We start from the raw sequence: 9,317 nt of genomic DNA, 5'->3' as shown, positions 1-9,317 counted from the left end.
CCCGACGCGGGGCTCGAACTCACAGACCGCAAGATCGTGACCTGGCTGAAGTCGGACGCTTAACCGACTGCACCACCCAGGCGCCCCTGAATTGTGTCCTTTTAAACCTTCCAGGACCATTTGCCATGGGGCAAGGGGGTTGCCATTGGACAGGACGAAGTGGACAGAGAGAGGAGGGGAATCTGGGGGTTATCTGCCACTCTTGATGGCCCAGTAAAGCCATCCTTGCTCTTGACTCAAAGAAACTAGTGTGAGCTGAACAAGCTTCTAGGCAGGGAGATAGGCGTGGAAATTTCCTGTTGTGAAATTTCATGGATTGAATTTCCATGGATCAAACTCTTTGAGTCCATGACTCCAAGTAACTTTGAAATAATCCTGTACTGCTCTCTGCCCCTGAGAAATGAATTTTGGGGCTGGGAGAAGGTGAGTATTGTCAGAGGCTCTCTGCTGCTGGTGATTCTTCTGTAGCTCTATGATCACTGAACAGAGAACTTCCCACTGGCCACATTAAAGCAGCAGATGGTTGGGAAAGAAGCTGAATTTGGGGGAGAAATAAATAGAAAGGATAAGTCACTAATGACATGTAGATATTTAAAATCATGATTTTGTAAGAAAGGAAGGGTATTTCAGAGAAGGCAAAGAAATGATGTAAGAGGTGCAGGTAGAATCCATCTGCTCTGAGGTCCTGTGTCTCTGCCTTTGATTCACTGTCCCCATCTGGGACCCACCACCCCTGGCAAGGGTATGGGAAAATCTTGGTCAGTGCAATAAGTTCTATCTCTGCCGTTATGAGGAGGTATGTGGCTCTGTGATAGTCATGATACAGTTCACCAAATATTCTCCATTCTCTGCTTTCTGGAAACTTGGTAGACTTGCATTTCCTGGTTACTTTTGGTTGGTTGGAACCATAGCTAGTTTTGATCAATAAGTTAGAAAACAGAGTGGCAAGTGTCATCTCTGAGCCAGAGTTTGTACTTGTCCGTGTAAGACCCCCAAGAGCTTTCTTTTTCATTTTTAAAATTTTTTTTACCATGTATTTATTTTTGAGACAGAGAGAGAGAGAGCATGAACAGGGGAGGGTCAGAGAAAGAGGGAGACACAGAATCTGAAACAGGCTCCAGGCTCTGAGCTGTCAGCACAGAGCCCGATGCGGGGCTTGAACCCACGGACCGCGAGATCATGACCTGAGCCGAAGTCGGATGCTTAACCAACTGAGCCACCCAGGCGCCCCGAGCTTTCTTTTTCTTTATCACAGTAAGCAGCAATGTCCCCAGTGGCAGCTGCTCCTCAATACAGAATCCTCAGTATATGAGGCTAAAGCTTTAGCCAGCACATTAGAGATAATTTAGTACAGTGAGAAATTAACCTTCATTGTTTTAAGCTACTGATAACCTAGGATTGTTTGCAACCACAGCATGCATTATCTTATTCGGACTGAAACATGCAAGAAATCTAAGTCATCAGAGGATGGAAAAATGAGTTATGATACAAACACCTACACGGTTTCCCAGAGTCAAAATATGTCACCTTGAGATTCTGTTGGGACCTCATTCCCCTCTTCAAACCACTGTTTGCGAAAGCCATCTCAGTTCGGTAAAAATTCTGGTTCTACAATCAAAAGGTTTCTTTCCCCTCTGCTACTGACAAAAATACCTTCTGTGCCACAGTACAAGAACATCTCTTTTGTGAGCCCCATCACTGAACACTGCAAGGGCAGTCAGGTCTTGAACGCACATGGTGCCTTTCTCAATACTCGTGTCAGGCAAGAATGTGGGGACTGGCTTTGGTGACCTGGATTTCTAGCTTTGGTTGGGACGTTTCTTGTCCACTCATGGCACCTGTTTGCCCATCTTTAAAATGCAGGGTTTGTAGCAAGTCTTTGCAGATTCTTGCTGATCTGATAGTTCTGGAGGTAGTTAGCTTTTCCGTAGGGAGGGAGGGGTTTACCTGGCTGGGTGAGCACCTGGGTGCTGAAGGCAGGCACAGAAGCACTGCAGAGACCTTCCTGTTAGACAGAGGGTGAGGATGCAAGTTTCAGTGTGACAGCGGGCATTTTCTGGGTTGGTCTCAGCCTTTCTGAGACACTGGCTGCTCTGCCCACCTTTAAAAAAGAGCAGAGAGGGTGGGACCTTCCAGGGAGGCTTTTGGCTGGCCAGGGTCATGAGCAAGTCATGAAGAAGGAAACGCTTAACTGCTGACCAAGTTCCAGGTCCCAGCAAATGAACAAGACATAAGAGGCAAACTAGGGTGTGTGTGTGTGTGTGTGTGTGTGTGTGTGTGTGTGTGTAGGGGGGGCACATTTGTCATCTGTCCTGGGGCTCAAAGTATAGAATGTGTGCATATGGAATGACTGAGCTTGGATAGTAATTCTTAAAAGCTCTGCCTTTTCTCAAATGACACATCTGTAGTTGGGGAGGGAAGCGGGGAAACCAAGGGCATGATGATGAGGACATCCAGGAACCCCCCCTGGTCCCTGTGTTCATGTGGTGGCCTTTAGGATTTGCAGGCCAGGAAGGGTTCCTAAAACTCCTGCTAGGCTCCCTCCCCTGCCCCGCCAGAACTGTAGCACATGAGAACCTTGTCCTTATGTTTCAATCTCATGGTCATAGGCTTTGAGACCCTGGGATTTTAGTGTCCTAGGACATGACTAGATTGTTCTTATTGATCTTGACCTCCTGTGAATTCCTGCCCCAGCTTTACTGAGGCATCAGCGACAAATAAAGATTGCATATATTTAAGGTGTACAGTGTGACAGTTTGACATATATATATATATATATGTCACATATATATGTCATATACACACATATATACATATATAAGTCATATACATACATATATATACATATATATGTATATATATATGTATATATAGTGATATATATGTATATATATGTATATATAGTGATCATGGCAATCAAGTGAACCCACAGGCCCACCACCTCATATAGCCTCTTTTCGGTGTGGTAAAAGCATTTAAAATCTATTTTCTTAGCAAATTTCAAGAATACTGTGTGGTATTATTACCTATAGTCCCCATGCTGTACAGTAGATTCCCCAAAACTTACTCGTCTTATAACTGAAAGTTTGTACAGTGTGACAGACCCTTCCCCAGAAAGACAAATCAAAACCACCATGAAATACCACCCCACACCTATTAGGACGGCTATCGAAAAGACAAGGCAGAGCAAGTGTTAGTGAGGGTGTGGAGAAAAGGAAACCCTCGTGCACCGTTGACGGGAATGTAAATTGGTGCAGCCACTGTGGGAAACAGTATGGAGGTTCTTGAGAATTTGTAAACTATTTGCTTAGCTGCTAGCTCTCTTCTCCCCCAAATGGAATGAAACAGCAAAAGCCTATACCTCAAAGACACAGTGGTGGAGGTCTGTTTGAAGCAGAGTGGGGGGCCCCTTATGCTCTCACCCCGCAAGTGTTCAAGAAATACTTTCGGAAAACCAGCAATCTGTTTCGCCCTCGCTCCCTGAGCCCATGTTCCAGACCAGACGACTGGTAGCTAAAAATATCAAAGAGAAAGAGGAGACAAGAATCCAACACGTATCCTTTTTTGTGCACAACGCCAAGCCCCTTAATGGGAGATGCTGCAAGGACAGGCAGTCTTTCATGGTGTCACTGTGGTGAATTATAGAATTGAATATTGCCATAGAGACACTGCAAGGGTCGCCTGGTTTTTCCTGCACACTTAAATATCAAGTTGATTGATTGGAACAGGTCATAGAGGTGTGTTGAGAAGGATTCTGAGGCTGACTGGTGATGTCTGTCATGGGCATGGGATTAAGAGAGTGCCCCTGATGGCCTGCATGGTCTCTAAGCTCCCATCTGGAATAATTGGTCTATAATTACTTAAAAAGAGACCAAATAGGAACCAGAAAACCTGGACCTTCATTGTTCTCTCCTGCTCAGTTCCACGTGAGATGGTCTAGTGTGGACCCCAGAATCAAGATCCTGAGTTTGGATGGTTCTGCCACTAACTAGCTTTGATGCCATGGACTGCTTACCTACACTGCTAGATTAAGATGGAGGGAATCACGCCTACCTTAGAGGATTCTTGTGTGAATTAAGTGAGTTAGTATATATAAAGTGCTCAGAAGAGTGATCAGATGGCTGTAGTCAGTTGCTCTGTAAGTGGAAGTCCATCATCATCGTCGTTGTTGTTCTTGTTGTTATTAGGAAATAAGAAGGATTTTGCCAGCCAGGAGATGCTAGAAAACGACTCCAAGTGTGGCCAGATGGCTTTCTCCATATCTTCTCCCCAGGTTCCCCCAGCTTCTAGGTAAAGACATGCAACCCCGGGATGGTTTCCAGAAATGCCTGAGTTGCACTTGTGGGAGATGCAGAATCTCAAAAAGTGTGTCCAAACAACACGTTTGGAATGTTTTTGACCTCAGAGGCATTAGGCTGACATGGTTGAGTGATTATATTCCCTTAGTAGAAATAATTTTGTAACTGCTGGGTGTCTAGAGGGCCCTATCAGCAAGTGATTTTCCATTTTTGTGTTTTCCTCCCAGGGGTTTGGATTTAACCTGGACCATAGACACTTCAGTGGGAAAGAATAAACTGAATCTGAGACATCCAAGTTTAGCAGCTGTTCCATCCAGCTGCCTGGCTGTCTCTAACAGTGGGGGCAGCTTCACCAGCTGTTTTGTCTCTCTTCCTGGGGGTTCTCTCATGGACAAGTGACCTGGGCTAGGTCCACTACTTTTTTTGGTCTGGTGCCTGATACATGTGGGGTGTTGGTGGGGAATGACTCTGAGCGATGGGCAGGAAATGAGTCCCTCATTGTGAAAACAAAATCCTAGCTTTCTTTCCAAGGATGAATGATCAGTGGAAAAAAAGATCCCAGGAATTAGGACTCTTTTTTAGTTTAATTTAGTTTTGTTTCTGTTCTTGTTTTGCAGCTGTGCTCTAGACTTCCTCTAATCATGCAAAGTTACACACAGAATTGAAAGAGACATTAACATTCATTTTATTCCAACTCTATCTTAAAAAAAATAGAGACCTGAGGACCAGTGACAAAATCCCTAAGGCAATGTGGTATATTTTAGGCTGAGTCCGATTCTAGAACCCCTGACTCTTGACTCCCTACCTTGTGAAACCTTCACTGCACAGTAGCCCTTAGACTCAGTTTTCCCTTGTGCCAAACAGAACCATGTAGGGTGTGCTGCCTCTCTCTCTCAAGTCACTGAAGATGTCTGCAGTTTCCTGTTACTTTTGGAGGAAGGTTACTCCCAATATATGTTAACATAAAAATTCTAACAATGTGTCTAAAGAAATAGCACGTTCTCCACAGCAGTGCTAACTTATTCAATGTGAGCAAGCACTGTATTACTTCACTTATTTAATCATCCCAATAAACCTACAAAGTAGGTTTTCTAAGTAAGTTCATCTCAAAAATGAGACAACAGAGGCTTAGGGAAGGCAAGCAGTTTCCTCTTCTGCAAAGTCATTTCTAAAAGTGAAGTCTGCCAGGGGGGCCTGGTTGGCTCAGTAGGTTGAGCATCCAACTTTGGCTCAGGTCATGATCTCACGGTTCATGAGTTCTGGCCCTGCATTGGGATCACTGGTGTCAGCACAGAGCCTGCTTTGAATCCTCTGTCCCCTCTCTCTCTGCAACTCCCCCATTTGTGCTCTCTTTCTCTCCCTCTCTCTCTCTCTCTCTCTCAAAATAAATAAACATGAAAAAAAAAAAAAGAAATAGAAGTGAAGCCTGCTTCTCAGAGTTGCCCTGAGAAAAACCAAAGCTCTTTTATTTAAAATATGCTTACTGTTTATTACATGATCTTACGTAATCCTCTTGGGACAATCAACTTCAGTCCTTTGTATGGTGAACACGGAGGCAAAGGACGGTGAAAGTATTTCCCGGAACCAGTTGATCATGGTAACACTGGCCTCTGCTTCCAGAGCAAGGACAAAACTCACAGCAGCTCACTGCGACAGGTGTTTATTTCTGTGTTGTTCATGTCACGGCTTGATGTTGGTCAGGCAGCTTGCCAAAGGCGCTCTTTTCTGAGGAGTGACTCAGCAATCCAGCCTTCTTGTAAATCACAGCCAGCATCTGGAACACATGGCCCTCAAGTTCACTGAGGCCAGGGAGAGAGGGTTGATAGATTGTACAGGGAGCTTTAAAGAACCAGGCATGGAAGCCTTGACTACCACATCTGCCTACGTCCTGTGGCCCTAACTCGTCATACGACTCCAAGTGCAAGGAGGCTGAGAAGTAAAGAGAAGATCCCGGGTGAGGGCTAATAGTTTCTATACAGTCTGCCCTTTGTCACTGCTTCTCTACCTAGGTTAATGCAATTGACCAATCCCCAAGAGAGATCAACCCAAAGTCCTATACGGTCATTGCATCAAATTAAATGTCCAGGATCTCTGGATGGTAAGTGGTCTTCTCTGGCAGGTGAGGGCATTGGATTCACTCTGTCCAGAGACCCGTGAACTGAAAAGACCAGTTATTTGCCCTTGATGTAATATATCTGGTTTGGAGAGGACAGGTGCTTGCAATCAACTACTTCATTCGTGGAGGGGAAGATGGTGACACCAGTGGCCAGTGCTCTGTAGCGATCCTGAAATCCTCCAGAAAGATGTTGTGAAAGTCCCTCACCCTTGGTTAGGCTAGATTCTGCAATCTGGGGACGCTCTTTTGTCTTGTTGATCCTGGCGCCTGATTGCTTTTGTGAGGTCTCTCCTTCTACATTATTCTTTGGCCTCCTCTGAAGTGGGTGTAGAAGAGACATGATCTTCCAGGGGCTTCTGCAGCCTTTGAAGGTGGCTTGCTTCACTGTAGAGCTTGAAGTTTGTTTTTATTTGGAATGGCCAGTGGTATCTTGTTTTCAGGCAGGCTCATTCATGGTTTTATTGGCCATATGGTCTACCGCCCTTGAGAATGTAGCAGGTTTCTAATATCTTCCCACCAGGCTATTCGATATATGCCAGCAGCCACAGCCTGGATCTTTCTATATATACTTCTCACATTATTTTTTTACCTTTCCCTCTCTCTCTCCCCTCCTCTTAATGAGGCTTGAAAAGGCAGAGCGGCAACTTCAGTCTGATTTGTGCCCTAAGTTACTTCCTCCAACTCACAGTTTTTTCCTGAATGTTTATTACTGAAATCCTTTTACTTTTTCCCCTTAAATTACCTTCTCTTAATGTTTGAGGCCTAAAAACAGATGGCTTTCCAACAATGTGAGATCCTGAATTTGTGGACTTTATTCCAGTTCATTTTACGTTAAAACCAGTCAGTTCTTGGGGCGCTGCGTGGCTCAGTCAGTTAAGCATCTGACTCTTGATTTCAGCTCAGGCCATGATCTCATGGGTCGTGAATTCAAGCCCCAAGTCAGGCTCTTCACTGACAGTGCTGGGCCTGCTTGGGATTCTCTCTCTCTCCCTCTGTCTCTCTGTCCCTTCCCCCGCTCATGTGTTCTCTCCCTCTCTCAAAAATTAACTAATTACTTAATTAATAAAAACAGTCAATTATTTCCTGAGTTCATCTCTTTCTTGCAATACCCTAACAAGTGCAGAGAAAAACAACCAATGCATTATGGATGCATATTTTTAAAACTCTCTCCTTGGAGCTACAATTTCAGCAGACCAGGCCTGTCAGCTCTGGCACTTTGTACCAAGATTCTCCATCATTTCAACCTGAGATAGCTTCCTCACTGCCTCTGCCAAATGTCTAGTCAATGTTGCACATTTTAGGTTTTTACTGGCAACCCACGATCATGGTACCGATTCCTCCATTAATCAGGGTTAGGCCAGGGTCCCAACTGCAGTGGCTTAACCCGATGAAAGATTATTTCTTTTGCATGTCACTGAACAGGGTAGGCCAAGTGGCTCTCCTCTGACGGCTTAAAGATGTGGGCTGTCTCCATCTGAAAGCTGAGGTTTTTGGAGCACGTTGCCTCCAAGGTCAGCACAGCAGAGGAAGAGAAGCCCTAAAGTGTGAGCTGTTTATAGGGAAGTGGCTTCCATCATTTCGGTCCTCACCTTCTCGGTTAGAATCCAGTCACATGGCCCCTCAATAAACACAGTGTAGGCTGGAAAATGTAGACGAGCACATGAACATGTGGTTGGCATTTTCAGCCTCTGCTATTTCAAGTCTAGGGGATGGGAAAGTTCAGACTCCTCATGTCTAAGCCAGAGGCATAGGTCAAGCCCAGAGACTGCATTGATCTGAAAGAGGACATCAGGGAACTTCAAAGTGTACCCATCACTCTTCAGCAGACAGGACTGGGAACCAGTTGCAAAGATGGAAGGAGCACCTTGCCCCCCAACACTCTGTATTAGAATATTTGGTGATGGTACCCAGAAATCTGCTTTTCTATTAATGTCTTAGAGATATTGAGGCCAACATGAGAGCCACTGATGTAGTATAAATCTCCACGGGTGCGGGCTCAGTCAGGAAAAATAATTTGCCCTAATTTACCAGGCACATGAGTGGTATAGCCAGTCAGATTTTTGAATCCCATTAAATTTTATGTCCAGTTATGTATCAGCTTCTGTTCCTGGTTGTCGTTTGGAATTTCTCTTTAACACTCTGGGTCCAGAGAGGCCTATTGAGAACAAGTGAGTTCAGCATTCCTTGAAAATGAAAAGATAGGCTTGACAAAGAGAGTGTGATCAGATTCTGTTTGGGCTTGGGCACATGGAACACATCTCTCCTTGCCTGTCTTACTACCTGACACTCTGCTTGTATCTGGCTGCACCACACGACTTTGCTGTGTCTCATTGCACGATCGCATCTATTTCCCTCCTACCCCTGGTCATCTTCCTGTCATTCCCCATTGGTATTTGAGATTATGCTCCTTATTGATGTTTGGAGATGAGGACTATTGGGCTGGAGGAGGGGGAAAGGGCTGTTGGACCTTGGTCTGAGCATCAACAATGGCAGCAAATAGTCACCAGTAAATTGTCTGCTTGCCACCAAAGTGTCTGACTTCTCCTGACCCCTTGAGATTTCTACTGCAATTTTGATGCAAACCACCCCCCCCTTCCAAGAAGCTCAGCTTGAAGTTATCAAGGGTTTGTCAGTATGCTGCCTTGGATACAGGATCCTGACCCTCTTTGGTCTTCTTCAACCTCTGGAGATAGATATCTTTAAGACATGTGGTCCCTAGGTGTGGAAGGGAACTTCTGGAGTCATTTGTTGATCCCCTCCCTGGTTTCTTAATGCAGGGGATACTTGTATTATTCTGGATTCAAAGTTGATTACAAGAAAGAAAACCAACCAGCCACAAGGCTGATGCAACAACTGAGAGGAGAGACCACTGGGTAGGGCATGGGATGGTGAGAAAAGAAATG

Source organism: Lynx rufus, unplaced genomic scaffold, assembly GCF_022079265.1.
Source record: "Lynx rufus isolate CCGP_SWC_20201006 ecotype Redwood Valley unplaced genomic scaffold, mLynRuf1.p SCAF_18, whole genome shotgun sequence".
Taxonomy (NCBI): domain Eukaryota; kingdom Metazoa; phylum Chordata; class Mammalia; order Carnivora; family Felidae; genus Lynx; species Lynx rufus.
The sequence above is the reverse complement of the archived record's forward strand: the minus strand, read 5'-3'. Positions refer to the sequence as shown.